The 19,456-nt window shown below is 41.9% G+C and overlaps 1 protein-coding gene across 3 annotated transcripts in view; it reads right to left on the bottom strand.

Moving 5' to 3' along the window:
- LOC134203912 (uncharacterized) overlaps window positions 1-9,219 on the bottom strand; it is a 290,894-nt gene extending 281,675 nt beyond the window's left edge. Inside the window, exon 1 of one of the 3 annotated variants that reach the window (XM_062678751.1) lies at window positions 8,654-9,219. The gene's annotated coding sequence lies outside the window, so the exon portion shown is untranslated. The remainder of the gene's footprint in view (window positions 1-8,653) is intronic. The other 2 variants (XM_062678755.1, XM_062678762.1) reach the window with 2 other exon arrangements.
- Between the last annotated feature and the right edge of the window lie 10,237 nt (window positions 9,220-19,456).

The raw sequence follows: 19,456 nt of genomic DNA, 5'->3' as shown, positions 1-19,456 counted from the left end.
ATTTGGACTGGATTTTAATTAAATTTGGATTGGATTTGAATTGGATTTGAATTGGATTTGGACTGGATTTGGATTGGATTTGAATTGGATTTGGATCGAAATTGGATTGGTTATGGAATAGACTTGAATTAGATTTGGTTTGGATTGGATTTTGACTGGAATTGGATTTAGAATGGATTTGCGTTGAAATTAGAATTGGATTTGAATTGATATTGGAATGGGCTATGGATTGAATAAGAATTGGATATTGATTGAATATGGATTTGATTTTGTCTGCATTTGGATAGGATTTGAATTGTATTTTCATTGGATTTGGAATTGAATGGGATTTTATTCGGAATTGGAATTGGATTCTCGAGTCCCTTCGAAACCCGCAGAGGGTTACGGCAAGGTGGTGGTCTTTCGTGTTTGCTATTCAACATCGCTTTGGAAGGGGTAATACGAAGAGCAGGGATTAACACGAGTGGTACAATTTTCAATAAGTCCGTCCAGCTATTTGGTTTCGCCGACGACATAGATATTATGGCACGTAACTTTGAGAAGATGGAGGAAGCCTACATCAGACTGAAGAGGGAAGCTAAGCGGATCGGACTAGTCATCAACACGTCGAAGACGAAGTACATGATAGGAAGAGGTTCAAGAGAAGACAATGTGAGCCACCCACCGCGAGTTTGCATCGGTGGTGACGAAATCGAGGTGGTAGAAGAATTTGTGTACTTGGGCTCACTGGTGACTGCCGTAAATGACACCAGCAGAGAAATTCGGAGACGCATAGTGGCTGGAAATCGTACGTACTTTGGACTCCGCAAGACGCTCCGATCGAATAGAGTTCGCCGCCGTACCAAACTGACAATCTACAAAACGCTCATTAGACCGGTAGTCCTCTACGGACACGAGACCTGGACGATGCTCGTGGAGGACCAACACGCATTTGGAGTTTTCGAAAGGAAAGTGCTGCGTACCATCTATGGTGGGGTGCAGATGGCGGACGGTACGTGGAGGAGGCGAATGAACCACGAATTGCATCAGCTGTTGGGAGAACCATCCATCGTTCACACCGCGAAAATCGGACGACTGCGATGGGCCGGGCACGTAGCCAGAATGTCGGACAGTAACCCGGTGAAAATGGTTCTCGACAACGATCCGACGGGCACAAGAAGGCGAGGTGCGCAGCGGGCAAGGTGGATTGATCAGGTGGAAGATGACTTGCGGACCCTCCGTAGACTGCGTGGTTGGCGACGTGTAGCCATGGACCGAGCCGAATGGAGAAGACTCTTATATACCGCACAGGCCACTTCGGCCTTAGTCTAAATAAATAAATAATAATGAAATAAGAATTGGATTTGATTTGGATTGGATTGGATTTGGATTGGATTTGGATTGAATTTGGATTGGATTTGGATTAGATTTGGATTGGATTTGGATTGGATTTGGATTGGATTGGATTTGGATTGGATTTGGATTGGATTTGGATTGGATTTGGATTTGGATTGGATTTGGATTGGATTTGGATTGGATTTGGATTGGATTTGGATTGGATTTGGATTGTTTGGATTGGATTTGGATTGGATTTGGAATGGTTTGGTTGGATTTGGATTGGTTTGGATTGGATTGGTTTGGATTGGTTTTGATTGGTTTGGATTGGTTTGAATTGGTTTGGATTGGTTTGGTTTGGATTGGATCTGGATTGGATTTGAATTGGTTTGGATTGGATTTGGACTGGTTTTGATTGGTTTGGATTGGTTGGATTGGTTTGGATTGGTTTGGATTGGTTTGGATTGGTTTGGATTGGTTTTGATGGGATCTGGATTGGTTTGGATTGGTTTGAATTGGTTGGATTGATTTGGATTGGATTTTGGTTTGGATTGGATTGGTTTGGATTGGTTTGGATTGAATTTGGATTGGTTTGGATTGAATTTTGGTGGATTTGGTTGGTTTGGATTGGGCTTTGATTGGTTTGGATTGGATCTGGATTGGTTTGGATTGGTTTGGGTTGGTTTGGATTGGATTTGGTTTTAATTGGATCTGGGTTGGTTTGGATTGGTTTGGATTGGATTTTGATTGGTTTGGATTGGTTTGGATTGGTTTGGATTGGTTTGGATCTGGATTGGTTTAAATTGGTTTGGATTGGTTTGATTGGTTGGATTGGTTTGGATTGGTTTGGATTGGTTTGGATTGGTTTGGATTGGTTTGGATTGGTTTGGATTGGTTTGGATTGGTTTGGATTGGTTTGGATTGGTTTGGTTGGTTTGGATTGGTTTGGATTGGATTTGGATTGGATTTGGATTGGATTTGGATTGGATTTGGATTGGATTTGGATTGGATTTGGATTGGATTTGGATTGGATTTGGATTGGATTTGGATTGGATTTGGATTGGATTTGGATTGAATTTTTAGTGGATTTGAATTGGATTGGGCTTTGATTGGATTTGGATTGGATCTGGATTGGATTTGGATTGGATTTGGATTGGACTTGGAATGGATTTGGATTGGATCTGGATTGGATTTGGATTGGATTTGGATTGAATTTGGATTGGATTTGGATTGGATTCGGATTGGATTTGGATTGGATTTTGGATTGGAATTGGATTGGATTTGGATTGGATTTGGATCGAAATTGGATTGGTTATGGAATAGACTTGAATTGGAATCGGAATTGGATTTGGTTTGGATTGGATTTTGACTGGAATTGGATTTAGAATGGATTTGCGTTGGAATTAGAATTGGATTTGAATTGATATTGGAATGGGCTATGGATTGAATAAGAATTGGATATTGATTGAATTTGGATATGATTTTGTCTGTACTTGGATTGGATTTGAATAATATTTGAATTGTATTTCCATTGGATTTGGAATTGAATGGGATTTGATTCGGATTTGGATTGGATTTGCATAGGATTTAAATTGGATTTGGATTGGATTTGGATTGGATTTGGATTGGATTTGGATTGGATTTGGATTGGATTTGGATTGGATTTGGATTGGATTTGGATTGGAATTGGATTGGATTTGGATTGGATTTGGGTTGGATTTGGATTGGTTTTGCATTGGATTTGGATTGGTTTGGATTGGTTTTGGTTGATTGATTTGCATGGATTTGGATTGGTTGGATTGGTTTGGATTGGTTGCAGTTGGATTTGGATTGGATTGGGTTGGTTGGATTGGTTGGATTGGTTTGGATTGGTTTGGATTTGGATTGGTTTGGTTGGTTTGGATTGGTTGGATTGGTTTGGTTGGTTTGGATTGGTTTGGTTGGTTTTGGATTGGTTTTAATTGGATTGGTTTGGTTTGGTTGGATTGGATTGGTTGGATTGGTTTGAATTTGGATTGGTTTGGTTTGGTTGGTTTGGTTGGTTTGGATTGGTTTGGATTGGATTTGGTTGGATCTGGATTGGTTTGGATTGGTTTGGGTTGGTTTGGTTGAATTGGATTGGTTTGGTTTTAATTGGATCTGCGTTGGTTTGGATTGGTTTGGATTGGTTTGGTTTGGATTTGGTTGGTTTGGATTGGTTTGGATTGGTTTGGTTGGTTGGATTGGTTTTGATTGGTTGGATTGGATTTGGATTGGTTTGGAATTGGTTGGATCTGGTTGGATTTAAATTGGTTTGGATTGGTTTGGATTGGTTTGGTTGGTTTGGATTGGTTTGGTTGGATTTGGATTGGTTGGATTGGTTGGTTGGATTGGTTTGGTTGGTTTGGATTGGTTTGGATTGGTTTGGATTGGTTTGGATTGGTTTGGATTGGTTGGATTGGTTTGGATTGGTTTGGTTGGTTTGGATTGGTTTGGATTGGTTTGGTTGGTTTGGATTGGTTTGGATTGGTTTGGTTGGTTTGGTTTGGTTGGTTTGGTTGGATTTGGTTTGGATTTGGTTTGGATTGGTTTGGTTGGTTTGGTTGGTTTGGTTGGGCTTTGGATTGGTTTGGATTGGATCTGGATTGGTTTGGATTGGTTTGGGTTGGTTTGGATTGGACTTTGGATTGGTTTGGTTGGATCTTGATTGGTTTGGTTGGTTTGGATTGGATTTGGATTGGTTTGGATTGGTTTGGACTGGGTTGGATTGGTTGGTTTGGTTTGGATCAATTGGATTGGTTTGGATTGGACTTGAATTGGAATCGGAGTTGGTTTGGTTTGGATTTGGATTTGGTTGGATTGGTTTGGAATTGGATTTGCGTTGGTTGGATTGGTTTGGATTGATGTTTGGGCTATGGTTAGATAAGAATTGGTTTGATTGAATTTGGATTGGATTTTGTCTGTGGTTGGTTGGTTTGGATTGGTTTGGATTGTTTCCATTGGTTGGATTGATGGGTTTGGATTCAGTTTGGTTTGGATTGTTGGGATTTGGATTGGTTGGTTTGATTTGGATTGGTTTGGATTGGTTGGATTGGTTTGGATTGGTTGGATTGGTTTGGTTGGTTGGTTGGTTGGATTGGTTGGATTGGTTTGGATTGGTTTGGATTGGTTTGGATTGGTTTGGAATTGGTTGGTTTGGTTTGGATTGGTTTGGTTGGATTTGGTTTGGTTGGATTGGTTTGGTTGGTTTGGATTGGATTTGGATTGGTTTGGATTGGTTTGGACTTGGATTTGGTTCGGATTGGTTTGGATTGGTTTGGTTGGTTTGGATTGGTTTGGATTGGTTGGATTGGTTTGGATTGGTTTTGATGGGATCTGGATTGGTTTGGATTGGTTTGGATTTGGTTTGGATTGGTTTGCATGGGTTTGGATAGGTTTGGATTGGTTGGATTGGTTTGGTTGGTTTGGTTGGTTTGGATTGGTTTGGTTGGTTTGGTTGGTTTGGTTGGTTTGGATTGGTTTGGTTGGTTTGGTTGGTTTGGTTGGTTTGGATTGGATTTGGATTCTATTGGTTTGGTTGGTTGGATTGGTTTGGTTGGTTTGGTTGGTTTGGATTGGTTTGGATTGGTTTGGTTGGTTTGGATTGGTTTGGATTGGTTTGGATTGGTTTGGATTGGTTTGGTTGGTTTGGATTGGTTTGGTTGGTTTGGATTGGTTTGGTTGGTTGGATTGGTTTGGATTGGTTTGGATTGGTTGGATTGGTTTGGATTGGTTTGGATTGGTTTGGATTGGATTTGGATTGGTTTGGATTGGTTGGATTGGTTTGGATTGGTTTGGTTGGTTTGGTTTGGATTGGTTGGATTGGTTGGTTGGTTTGGATTGGTTTGGATTGGTTTGGATTGGTTGGATTGGTTTGGTTGGTTTGGATTGGTTTGGATTGGTTTGGTTGGTTTGGATTGGTTTGGATTGGTTTGGATTGGTTTGGTTGGTTTGGTTTGGTTGGATTGGTTTGGGGATTGGTTTGGATTGGTTTGGTTGGTTGGGTTTGGTTTGGTTTGGATTGGTTGTGGATGGATTTGATTTGGATTGGTTTGGATTGGTTTGCATGGGATTTGATTGGTTTGGATTGGTTGGTTTTGGTTTGGACTTGGTTGGTTTGGATTAGATTTGGATTGGTTTGGGATTGGTTTGGATTGGTTTGGGATTGGTTTGGATTGTTTGGATTGGTTTGGTTGGTTGGATTGGTTGGATTGGTTGGTTGGTTTGGATTGGTTTGGTTGGTTTGGATTGGTTTGGATTGGTTTGCATTGGTTTGGATGGGTTTGGTTGGTTTGGATTGGTTTGGTTGGTTTGGATTGGTTTGGATTGGTTTGGATTGGTTTGGATTGGTTTGGTTGGTTTGGATTGGTTTGGTTGGTTTGGTTGGTTTGGATTGGTTTGGTTGGTTTGGATTGGTTTGGTTGGTTTGGTTGGTTTGGATTGGTTTGGTTGGTTTGGATTGGTTTGGATTGGTTTGGATTGGTTTGGATTGGGTTTGGTTGGTTTGGATTGGTTTGGATTGGTTTGGGATTGGTTTGGATTGGTTTGGATTGGTTTGGATTGGTTTGGTTGGTTTGGTTGGTTGGTTGGTTTGGATTGGTTTGGTTGGTTTGGTTGGTTTGGATTGGATTTGGATTGGTTTGGATTGGTTTTGATTGGTTTGGATTGGTTTGGATTGGATTGGTTTGGATTGGTTTGGTTGGTTGGTTTGGATTGGTTTGGATTGGTTTGGATTGGTTGGAATTGGTTTGGATTGGTTTGGTTGGTTTGGATTGGATTTGGATTGGATTAGATTTGGATTGGATTTGGATTAGAATTCTAGAGGATTTGAATTGATTTGGATTGGATTAGATTTGGATTGGATTTGATTGGTTTGGATTGGTTGGATTGGTTTGGATTGGTTTGGATTGGTTTTGGATTGGTTTGGATTGCGTTTGGTTGGTTTGGAAAAGACTTGGGTTGGTTGGGATGATTTGGATTTGGATTGGTTTGGATTGAAATTGAGGTTTGGTTGATTTGGATTGGTTAGTTTGGATTGGTTTGGATTGGATTGGGATTGGTTGGTTTGGATTGGTTTGGATTGGTTTGGATTGGTTTGGCTTGGATTTTGATTGGGATTTGGTTGGATTTGGATTGGTTTGGATTGGTTTGGATTGGTTTGGATTGGATTTGGTTTGGATTGGTTTGGTTGGATTGGTTTGGATTGGTTGGATTGGTTTGGATTGAATTGGATTGGTTTGGATTGGTTTGGTTGGTTTGGATTGGTTTGGATTGGTTTGGATTGGATTTGGATTGGTTTGGATTGGTTTGGATTGGTTTGGATTGGTTTGGGATAGTTTGAATGGTTTGGTTGGTTTGGAATTGGTTTGGATTGGATTGGGTTTGGTTTGATGTGGATTGGTTTGGATGAATTTGGATTGGTTTGGTTGGTTTGGATTGGTTTGGATTGAATTGGGTTGGTTTGGATTGGTTTGGATTAGATTTGGATTGGTTTGATTGGTTGGATTGGATTTGGATTGGTTGGATTGGTTTGGATTGGTTTGGATTGGTTTGGTTGGTTTGGTTTGGATTGGTTTGGATTGGTTTGGATTGGTTTGGATTGGTTTGGTTGGTTTGGATTGGTTTGGATTGGTTTGGATTGGTTTGGATTGGTTTGGATTGGTTGGATTGGTTTGGATTGGTTTGGATTGGTTTGGATTGGATTTGGAATAGATTTGGAATGGATTTGGATTGGATTTGGAATGGATTTGGATTGGATTAGGTTTGGATTTGATATGGATTGGATTTGGATAGAATTTGGATTGGATTTGGATTTGGATTGAATTGGGATTGGATTTGGATTGGATTTGTATTAGATTTGGATTGGATTTTGATTGGATTTGAATTGGATTTGGATTGGATTTGGATTGGATTTGGATTGGATTTGGATTAGATTTGGATTGGATTTGGATTGGATTTGGATTGGATTTGGGTTGGATTTGGATTGGATTTGATTGGATTTGGATTGGATTTGGATTGCATTTGTATTGGATTTGGATTAGATTTTAAATGGCCTACGCTTGCTTTTGGTTTGAATTTTAATTGGAATTGGATTTGAAATGGATTTTTATCGGAGTTGGAATTGGATTGGATGTGCAATTGAATTTAAATTGAATTGAATTTGGATTGTATTCTGACTGGATTTTGATTGTTATTGGAAATGGGATTGGATTAAATGTGGATTCGATTTGGATTGGATTTGAATTGTATTTGGATTGTAATTGGAATTGGATTTGAATTTAATTTTGATTGGATTTGGACTGGAAGTTCATTGGGTATGAATTGGATTTGGATAGAATTTTGATTTGAGTTGGATTGTTTTATAGTTGGATTTGGAATGGATTTTTATTGGATTTCGATTGGATATGGATTGTCACTGCTCATTCATAGACAATCCAACAAAGCAAAGTAGAAACCCAGACTCAAAAATAATGTGTGACGACCTTTGCTATTGGGTTTATTTTGTTTTTGAATACAGTTTTTAAATGACAATGCCAATGTATTTAAAATCTCCCAAACCATACAAGTATGCATTCTTCCTTTTCTTTACATCAATGACCATGCGATCATGGCATGAGTGAAATCCTAAATCCTAAGCAATTTACAATCAAGCGAATGCTCATAGTCTGTCAGTACATACAAGAAATTGTCGCTTGTTTCAGAATGTCACGTCAAAGAAATTTTTGACATTTTTGATCCATATTTCATCAGATCATTTACATCAGAGTCGACAAAGAGACAATCCATAAAATTCGGATGGTGCTGAATACAGAAACCCATCATCTGCAGTATTCCAAACAACCGCTTCCTACTCCTACACAATGCTGAAACATACTCCATAACGCAATGAGGACCGGTTTTCGGAGGCTCCCTGGGCAACAAACAGGTATGCAGGGAGCATTTCTGGCACTGGCATAATAACCCTTGAACTTTCGAATACGATCGATCGCCGATGATCGTTCCATACTGGTTGTAGTTACTATTTTACAGAAAACCATATTGTACAAAAAAAACATACCCTAACAACCGTGTTAATAATATTCCGAGAACAGCTCCGTATTGAGGATGTTCAGCTACTACGCAAATGTTTTAGCTTATAATTTATCTTGTTACAAAATTCAAATAAAATGCGCTAGCAGTGGAAGCACAGAATTAAACTCAGATTATAATCTAATCTAGACAGGGTAGCTCGTAGCAAATAAGTATTCATTTTTTCATACATGAGTCATTATTACAATGCAGCTAACGTTGGTTATTCGTACTACACACTCATTGTACATACATTTTCGGTAATTGGATACACACTTCTCACAGCTTCGCTTGCATCGAAACAACTGCGAGCGGGACACGCACCAATGACCTCCTTCGGTGCTGCTTCATACCGAGCTCACAACTTCTTATCAAAACACTACGACTTAAATCCTATCAAGCACACGTTCGTCGTAATAGGCACAACTTGCATAATGTAGGTACGATGTGTTTACCAACCATCAGTTGTTGGGCACTGCGAGCACTTCACTCCTCTACATCGGAGGTCCTTTTGCTTGTTCTTCGAATCTAACGAACCACTAAACACAACGCCACAATCCACAGTACTATCACGCGCCGTAGTTGTACCTCAATGAACAATGTTACAAAAGTTGCGAAACATGTGTTAACAAAACGCAAACATCGCGGTTCAGCATAGCGATTCGTGCCCAAATATCCAACGGCAACGGCCCGGTATCGTCTAATCCGCACTGTAAATTTCACACACAAACAGCTGACGGTAAACAATGGATCAATGCAGATCCGCGCGACGATCTTCGTACGAGCCGCAAACGGCAACAAAACCGAAACGATCGAGGACTGGTTTAGGACTGAGAGCAACACGCAGCGCAGCACTCGGCGGCAACAAGTTGGTCAAGCTCTCGCGCGTGACTCGTGAGTGGCGAAAAGAGAGAAGAGATGGTGATTGTGAGAGATTGAGTAGATGGAGGAGCACACTAAAATCAAAATACTTAGCGTTGGTGTTCCAGAATCCAGCCATGCCTTTGCTTTTTTTATTTTCGAATTATGCATAAATTGGGCATTACTTACAAGCTCTTACAAGTGCTAATGCTAATGCTGAATCTAAGTGCACCATGATCGCGACCGTAGCATATTTTCGTGGGAGTTTTTATTCTTATGTGTTGAAGAAGCAAATTTTGGTTGGCTTCGACAGTAGAAGCATAAGTAGTAGAACGCAAGTGGCGCTGTAGTCATTTAAATTATGTTGCCAAATTATGCTTCAACAAGCTTCAATTGGCTATATTTTATGCACCATGTTGTAGTGCATATTTGGTTTCATCACCAGTATCGGTTTGACAGTTGTAGTACCGGTAATTTGGCTGCCAGGTCGAAGTAACCTAGATGTTATGCAGCGTACACACCAGTCAAGCAGTTTGACGAACATTGACTCCGCCCCCAAGAAAACGCTTTGGTTGCTGCTTTGTTCGAGCATGTGTGAAGTAGTTCGAACTAGCCACCCTATAACCAGAGACCGGCGGAGTGAAAAACTGTCGAAATGGCAACGTATGAAAATGCATGAAATCGTGAAAATAATACCGGCATCACTTGAAATTTTTGCTTGCTTCTTATGGATGCAAAAAGTAAACAAGTTGAATTGGAACCGCTTTTGACGGTTCGATTGGAAACAAGATGGCGTCTTCGCCGATCTCTTATTGTAGTATTTTTAGTTCGAACAACCATTTGACAGTTGGCGGCTCGGTTGGAAAAAAATAAAACGGTTTGATTTTGGTTTAAGTTGTCGGGGGCGAAGTCAACGTTCGCCGAACATGTTTGAGCATTTGTAGTGAAGTTGCACAAACCCCCATATATTTTTTGATGGTTGGTGCTCAAGTTGGCGCTTCGGTCGTTGGTGTGTGATATTGTTGGTCGAATAAATTGATTGTTCGTGCCGCTGTTGGTAAAACTTGATTGATGTTTGAATAAACGAGAGGTGGAGTCAATGTTGGTCAAACTGCTTGACCGTGTGTACGTTCCATTAGTCACGCGAACAGGAACGACATTAGCAATCTCATACTTTTGAATCAACTGCTTCAACCGAATGTCTTCATGGTTTGACAGAATTCCGTCGATACGAATGCAGCATTTCGCGAGAAAAAGTGTCCCCAGGGCGCCCCGGAATGTGACCAGAATGACCAAATATCCTCAGAACACATTTCTGTGAACTTGATTTGCAAAATCATGAAGTTTGACACATCGAAAGACGTGTTTCCGGCTTGATCAGGTAGTGACCAATATCAATATCTCCGGAACCATACCCATTTTCAAAACGATGACCAATGTCCCTGGAACAATTGGAATTTCGTGATCGGAGCTTAGAACCAGTGTTAGGGCGCAATCGTTAATGCGAACATATTTATATTCGGTTAGTTTCTGCAAATAAATTCTTTTCGGAGTCCCTATAGACAAGCGGGTATCTCAAGCATACTACATCGTTATATTGCTGCATGATTGAGTGTTTGATTTTGATAAAACAACGAACACAAAAGTGTGCATAAAAATTGCCAACAAAAAGGTGTGTTACGAACAGCACAGAAGTCACCGATCTTTCAGCGCGGCAATAAATACAAATTATATTGCATCATGCTATAAAGCTATATTTAATACATATTAATAAATACGACATCGAATGCAATAAATAATTAGGTACTCACATCTTCGGTGTTTTTACTATTTCAGCAACAGAAAATGTGATTCTGTCGCATCCGTGCTGTTGCATCGTTATTTTCAACTGATTAAAATAACACCTAAAATTGATACACATATACAAAAAATGTCTTAACATACACACAGGGTAGCCAGGGGTTAACAATTATATTCTTACGTAACATTCCCCCCCGTAACACTTTGAATGAACTACACATCGAAGTTTTACTCATTTTGAACATTACACGTAGATGTTCTTACGTGAAGATTTCAGGTTAGTTACAGTCGAACTGACAAAGCGTAAAAAAGATGGATGATACGTTTGCCACTTCTACCTCTGGAACGCACATTGGCGCTGTCTGCTCATAACCCTACGATGCAAATTCGCTTTGTAGAACGGTCTGATCGATCCTGCTTCGCGTTGTCCAGTATATAGTGGAAACACCTCTCCAGTGATAGCTTCTTGATCTCTGTTTCAGCAGCAACCAATCTCTAGCATTGAAATTCCTGCCCGCGTCTTCGAAACGTATCTCTTGTGCGCCTTTCTTTGATAGGGTTTTGTTCTATTGTTTAGCGGCTTATATCGAACCGGGTAAGCAACAATTCGGCAGATCTCCGTGCATCTCGCGGGATCTATATTGAACTTTGATCGCTTCGTCAGAATCTATGGCGCCATCCATGAACATCACTCAGGTGAATGAAAGGCGTCGAAGATCTTTATAGAAATTCGACTCAATCTACTATTTCACTCCGAAGGTAAAGCTCGAACGATTCTGCTCCCGGAAAACTATTCTTCCTGGCAACGTTTGAGGCGCGTAACGGCCTTTGTTCAACGCTTCATCGGAAACATCAGAAAGATGAAGAATAGGAAGCCAACGTACAAAGGACCACTCACAAATGAGGAACTATCTGAAGCAGAAGCGTTCCAAATCATGCGAGCCCAGAGAGAAGTATATATTGCAATTTGCAACGAAAATTAGCATTGCAGACAACCTGCAAGCAACTTGCACAGGAACGAGCTGTCAAAATACATGCTGATGTGTCCATTTAAGCGTGTTAATCATCGGATTTACTTTAGTTTTGGTTCGATGTATACATCGGGGCAGTGGTGCTAAAATGTTTTTCGTGTTTTTTTTGGAACTTATATCAAACAATTCTCGCTTAACTTTTCAAAAGGTCCTAAGTAACATTTTTTTCATGAATTAATTTGAATAGCGCAATCAACAGAACAACATGAAAGCTTTTGATTGCTGTACTCAAATTAATTCATGAAAAAAATGTTACTTAGGACCTTTTGAAAAGTTAAGCGAGAATTCCACTTATTTTCGCTTTATTTATTAGTTTCATCATGCTTTTCCAAGAAAAATGAACTCTCTATCACAATATATTAAATGTAGAGTAAAGCCTCATTGTATTTTGCTTAAATAGCATGACATATTATTACAACCTCGATTATAATATAATCTTCTTGAATGATAAAATGTACAGCAACACTGTATGCCAGATCTTTTGCAAGTTTGTTGCATCTTCATGCATTTGGCGATATCAACGCAAACTGAAATAGTGAAGAAGCAGCAATATTAGCCGACAGTCGACGGCTGAACAAAAGAGACCGGTTATATAAGCTAAATCCCTTTATTGATGATCGTGGGATTATGCGAATAGGCAGTCGTTTGGGTGAGTGTGACTTTGTAGACGAGAGTGACCGGTTCTCTATCGTGCTTCCCCGAGAACACCCAGTCACAGATCTCATCGTCTCTGATGTGCACTGCCGCTATCATCATCAGTGCCATGAAACATGCGTCAATGAAATCCGTAAACAATACTATATTCCACGTGTGCGAAGAGTTTGTCTCAAGGTGCGCCGAAACTGTCAGCAGTGTAAAATCCTTGGTGCGAGACCAGCACCACCGGCCATGGGACCCCTTCCAAAAGCAAGAGTAGCTGCCTTCATACGTCCCTTTTCCTACGTTGGTGTAGACTTCTTTGGGCCGTTCCTCGTTCTTGTAGGGCGTCATCACGAAAAACGTTGGGGTGTGATTGTCACATGCATGACAACCAGGGCAATTCATATCGAGCTAGCTGCATCGTTGAGTACAAGCTCTTGCATTATGGCGCTAAGGAATTGCTTCGCACGTCGTGGGACCCCTGTTGAGATCAGAAGCGATCGCGGAACGAATTTCGTGGGCGCGGAAAAAGAACTTAAGGCTGCGGTGGCATTTTTGGACATAGAAAAACTAATGACTGAATTCACCACACCAACAACTTCCTGGCGGTTCAATCCGCCTGCGTCTCCACACATGGGCGGCTTCTGGGAGCGTCTTATTTAGTCGGCGAAGAAAGTGCTTGCAATCATTAAACCTCAACGAATACCTACTGAAGAGGTGCTACGCAGTTACTTGATTCAGGTGGAAATCACTATCAACAGCCGACCTCTAACACATGTACCGGTGGATGACTATACTTCGCCGGCTCTTACACCAAACCATTTTCTGGTAGGATCGTCGAATGGGTCCAAACCTTCGGTCCCTTACACCGATTATCCGCTTGAACTTCGGAAGTCATGGAAAGCATCGGATACATTGGCAAATCGCTTCTGGCAACGTTGGGTAGCCGAGTACTTGCCTACAATAACACGTCGTTCTAAATGGTCCTACCCTGTGAGACCAATAGCTGTCGGGGACGTCGTCGTTATAGCTGATCCGGAGTTGGTAAGGAACTGTTAGCCGAAAGGACGAGTGGTTTCGGTGAAGACATCATCAGACGGTCAAGTGCGTTCTGCGGTAGTACAGACTTCTTCTGGACTCTACGACAGACCTGCGGTTAAGATTGCTGTATTGGACGTAGGTGCAGACGAAAGTGAGTTGGACCAGGACACAAACACTATGGGGGACTGTTGCGTACGCCCTTTGCGTAACAACGCACCTACTACAACACCGATATGAATACCATACCTTTAATGTTGCTTATGCAACGAATGAAACGCCTTTCCGTAATTTTCAATCGGTTTATTATGGCGCGAATATGCGGGACACGATTAAAATTTTCCTGCATAAGAGAAACTAAATTCATAATTCTTCTCCAAGAGTAATGGTCACCTACTTACGTTTGTACGTTTCCTTGGTTTTCTACGTAACGATCGATTGACACCGATTAGGGCCGTATAGCCAAATCTAGTTCTAAGTACAACAATTAGTAAGTGCTTTCTCTCACTGATTTACAGCTATTTACCTTAGTTATAACTCGTAAGTATCGAAACGAAAGGAACGAAACTATGAACGATCTTCTGGTATGATAACCTACAATTTTGAGAGTTACATGAATTCTACGTTTGGACATAAGCCAGGAATATCTTACCACTATAGATTCTTAATAATTTACTACAGATTCTGTAGAAAAACTATTCTAGATTTTGAAATTCAAGTGGTATTAACTTAGGAGCTGTTAACTGAAAAAATATACTTTCCGAGCAACAATTTTAGCGAACAATCAGAACACGACAGTATGGTTCAATTCAGTATATCTTTTCGACTTCTCACTCTATTCTATCCGTAACAGTGCATGACAATTATCTATAGCTGTCATCGTATCGTGTACGGCGATTAAAGGTATGCTCAAGATGAATACACAACTAGCCCGAGCAAAGTCTGAAAACATAAAGACAGCATATAGAGAACATATTTTGATATAGATATCAAATTGAAATCATAATTTGTTTTCAAATATGAATCATCATGACTGATTACATATTTTGATCTCATTTTGCTGTTGATTTCTAAATTGTATGATCTGACATCAAACTGTGTACTTACTTTGTTATCGGAACCAATATCAAAATCAGTTTTCGATTTGCTCTCATCGATAGCAGGAATAGTTTTCGATTTGATGTCACAGTAAGATTTTTCTGCTGTAGATTTTGATCTTTTAACCGTTAAAACGACCAAAAGGATATCAACCTAAGTTATCAAAATCAGTCGATTTCACAAGAACAAAATTAGTTATCGATTTGCTCTCAAGCTTTGCTCGGAAGGTGTTTCAATCCGCCCAATTTATGGACGAGAAGAAGGCGGGGGTGAAAAATTCATTTTCGGTGCAAAACATAAACAAACCGGCTGGCTCTCCCATACTAAAATCCAAGATGGCTGAATCGTGAATTTGGCAGATTGGAACACCTAGTGATGTATTCATCTTGGGTATGCTATTCATATCGGTGTTGTAGTAGGTGCGTTGTTACGCAGAGGGCGTACGCAACAAGGTGGTAGAGAATTAACACTGTTGTTTACATTTTAGAACCAAATCCAGATGTCGCACATGTCGGGGTAGGGCTTCAGTGCTCCGCCTTCTCCCCCTGATACAGAGTACACGAGCTTTGTTCGCCAGTGACAGGCGTATGGAGCCCTTGGTATCGACCCAACGTGTGCTGTTCTGTGGAAGAAGCCAAATTTAAGTTAACAATTAATTGCATATTATTCGGCAACTCGGCCGTACGAAAACCATTTTTTTGTTAAATATCTTGGCTGTGCATATGCACAGCATATGTTTCGAAATGGACAAATTGATATGAAATTTGCGAAAAAGAATCCACGTGTCTTGGAGGGACTCTAACCCTCAACCTCCTACTCTCTAGATAGGCGTGATAACCCCTACACAACAAGACCACTTAAAGGTCACGTTTGCGGAAAAGCCATCAGAATCCAATCCAATCAAATTTAAGTTGTTTTCACCATAGTCTCGGGTGAGTGAAAATAACATAAATTTGAGTTAAAGAAACTTCATAGTGGGTGAAAACTCAACACGGGAGTAAAGGTGAAGTACTCACCGGATTTTTTCGCATTTTAAATACTTATTTTTGGCTGCTTCCACGAAAGGGCGGATTTGAGTGAAAGGAAGCACAACGTGAGTTGTTTTGCGGTTCCGTGCTTATTTAGAGACCACTCACGTACTCACCCACGTGGAATATTAGAGTTCATAAGTTCACGGTTTATTCCTGGCGCCAAAGGTAAAGTCGTTAGCCAAATCAACATGAGCGAGACCGGGCATCGGCCTCGGTTCAAGTATCGTTGATCCCAGCTCTGTAAAATAACATTCGGGTTGGGAAGCGAGATGGAAGATCTGGCTCCTAAAAGTGGGGACGAAATGGTTTTCTGAATAATGAAATGATTTGTATTCGGTATGATGATTTTAGACCTTTCGCGAAAACAATCAACTTCGTTGTTTTCGCGTAATTTTCGGCGACGAAGATCTGAAATCTCGCGCCTTGATCTGAGGATCTTAAAACACGACTCTTTCACTTCGTTCTGGTCTGTGAAAGAGGCGAGAGCGATCCAAGTTAAGTCCCGCGCCGTGGTTGTGAAGTTCAGGCGTGAAGAAACCTTTGAGTTTTACCTAATTAGATTTTCTTTCCTAATTTCCCTCAAGTAGATAGGCAGAGTAGCTAAAGTGCGTGCGTGCGACAGTTAAATTAGTGCGTAGAATTTGGATGCGACAGGTAATACTGATGATATGAGTGTGCCAAATGTGCCAGAGTTAAGGCTACCTTACACATCGGGAAAATTCTCCGCCGGATTTTGGTCCCCGTGCATTTTAAATGGGGCCGGGGTTTTGATTTTCCGTGCCCAAATCCCGAAAACATCGCATATGTAGAAATACATGGGGGAAAAATCCGCGGACCAAATTCCCGAGGTGTGAGGCTACCTTTAACCCGTCTGTATGACGGCATCTTAAATTCCGAAACAGATCTGTGCCAAGAATTGCGAGGCCCGTCACACCACCCTTTTCGTCAGCGACCGTTTCGACCCCGCAGTCCAGCATCGAGACATTTTCCCGGCGGTTTACGTGGCCGGCCGGAGAGGGCAACGAACGCAATTCCACTCCCTAGGCAGGGCTAGAGCTACGAGCTGTGAGCTAACCGAAAGAAGAAGCCAAGTTAGTCGACCAACGGGAACAGCTGCAAAAAATGTCTTCCGGAGCCGGATTCGAACCGACGGCCCCAGCGTGCAAGGCGCGCACGGTAGCCCCTACATCACCAAGGCGATCGCCGCGACAACTACACACGACCGCTAGAAGTCCACCGATCCACGCGCAGGAGGCATCGATGGCGTGAAGCACGACGGCAACGTTTTTCGGAGTCCGCAGGAGTTAAACGGCCGCGGGTCGCACACGTGGCCACGGCCAACAGTAGGCGCGCCCGCCGAACAGTGAGTTCCAATATTTCCAAGCGCTTGGTGAAGTTTGCCCCTAGCCCGAGTTAAACCGCTAGTGTCGCCACCGTTTCGACAGCCCTACCGCTCGTCTCGTTTATGCATCGTCTCGACAGCTCGTCTAGTTTATGCGGCGGTAGTCGGCAAAGTTAATTTGCACACCCCCAGTTATCAGTAATCGAAACGCACATGAATTCATCGCACAAGCTAGCTAGATAGAGAGAATAAGTAGAGTAGGCCTATAAGAATATGTAGTTGATAAATAAAAGAAGAATAGAGGACATGAAATGAAGAAGGAAATTGTTTTTCTTTATGAATGGTTTTCTTAAACGAACTGCTTTTGAATTGCTTTCAATAAATGGTTAAACTGAAGCTAGAAAGTGTTTGAACAGCTAGTCGAATGAGAAAAATCTGATGAGGTGAAGGGAAAAGTTTTTTTTTCACGTTTCGGTCGTTTTATTCTATTAGTTTAGGCACATTTACTGGGAAGGTTGGCCCGATTCCGACCACGTACAGCTTTTCATTCGGACGAGGTGTTTTTGAGTCGAGTTCCGGTGATGATAACGGCCGCGAAGGCAATAATCTTGTCGTCGGCGGAAATCATCATTCCGAACACGGATATTTTTATTAAGCGACTTACAGTCGTGAAGTCCTCACGCCCCCTTGCCAGCCTACTCGTTTCTCTTCCAGTCACCTCTGAAAACTTGGATCCTCCCCTTAAAGGTCTCACAGGTCGGACAACCTACAATCGCGGTAGATGGTCTCCTTTGGGAGTGGCGCTTAAGCCATTTTTATTGATGTTAGTCGGCGGCATTGAATTTGAGAGACTACCTTGTAGGCGGTGTGATTGCGCGGCAGTTGCTACAATCAAGCTCATCGCCCTTTTTGTAGATGGGACACACGACACGTCCCGTCCACACACTCTTGCGACAGAACCTTGTTCTAATAAACCCTGGTAATTACCCAGTGCAGCGCTCTAACCAGTGCCTCGCTGCCGTGTTCAAACAGCTCTTCTGGTAGTCGGTCAAGCCCCAGGGGCCGGCTTATCTACTTCTGGGTATCGTGGAGATCCGGAGCTGAACAACGTATGTCCTGTGCGCTTGCTTCCAAGTTCAATACATCGTCACAACGCCATTCAGGTGCTCTTCGTAGTGCTGCCGCCACCTTTGGTTCTCCTCACGCTTGCTCTTAAGAAGGTTTCCGTATATGTCCTTACACATATCGGGCGGTGGCACGTGGCCCTTACGTGAACGGTTTAACTTCTCATAGAACTACAGTTGATCCGTCTCTTCACGGTTTCAATCTTTCTACTGGCACTTTTTCTTACGAAAAATCAAGTTTTGTCTGTTCCACACCCGTTTGTATCGTGCTTGGTTCGGCCTCGGCCGACGGCCACTTCGCCGTCATACCAATCGTTTCTTTGATCCGGGGACACCGTGCCAAGTGCAGCGGTTGCGGTGCCTACAATGGCGGGTCGAATATCTTTCCAGCCATTTTCAAGAGAAGCTGCGCCTAGCTGCTCTTCCATTTGGAGTGCTACTTCCAGCTGCTGCACGTAGTATTGGACTAGTCTATCGTCTTGTAGCCGCCCAATATTAAGTCACGGCGTTCGGGTTCGACGCGTGCTGTATACCGTACGAGAGTTTCGAGAGGCTGCATACCGCAACGAGGTAGTGGTCGGATTCAATAATCGGACTGCGGTAAGTGCGGACGTTCGTGATATCAGAAAAGAATTTACCGTTGATTATTTAATACGTGGTCGATTTGGTTTTCCGTTTCTTAATTAGGTGATTTCCATGTGGCCTTATGGATATTTTTGCGGTAGAATAAAGTGCTTCTGAATACCATTTCGCTGCAAATTTGATGCATGATGATGATCGCCGGTCTATACATTTCCTCCCTGCCGACCAGAGCGTTCATGCCGGCGAAGACGATTTTGACGTCCCGCAGTGGGCATCCATCGTATGTCTGCAGCTGTGCATAGACAAAAGCTGGCTTGATCTCGTTGTTTGGTAAACTACCCCCGCTTCACGATCCTGACTACACCTTCTTTGGTGGAGACCTCAACTGCCGATATTTTAAGGGGTTTCTCTCCACGCCCACGGTGCCTTCGTCGTTATTCCTGCTTGTGTGTTCTTGAAACTTGCGTGTTCAGAGCCAAATCGGCGCTATCAGGAAGACTCATCTGTGTC

The sequence above is a fragment of the Armigeres subalbatus genome, chromosome 1, assembly GCF_024139115.2.
Source record: "Armigeres subalbatus isolate Guangzhou_Male chromosome 1, GZ_Asu_2, whole genome shotgun sequence".
NCBI lineage: Eukaryota > Metazoa > Arthropoda > Insecta > Diptera > Culicidae > Armigeres > Armigeres subalbatus.
This window is presented reverse-complemented; position numbering and strand designations above follow the sequence as displayed.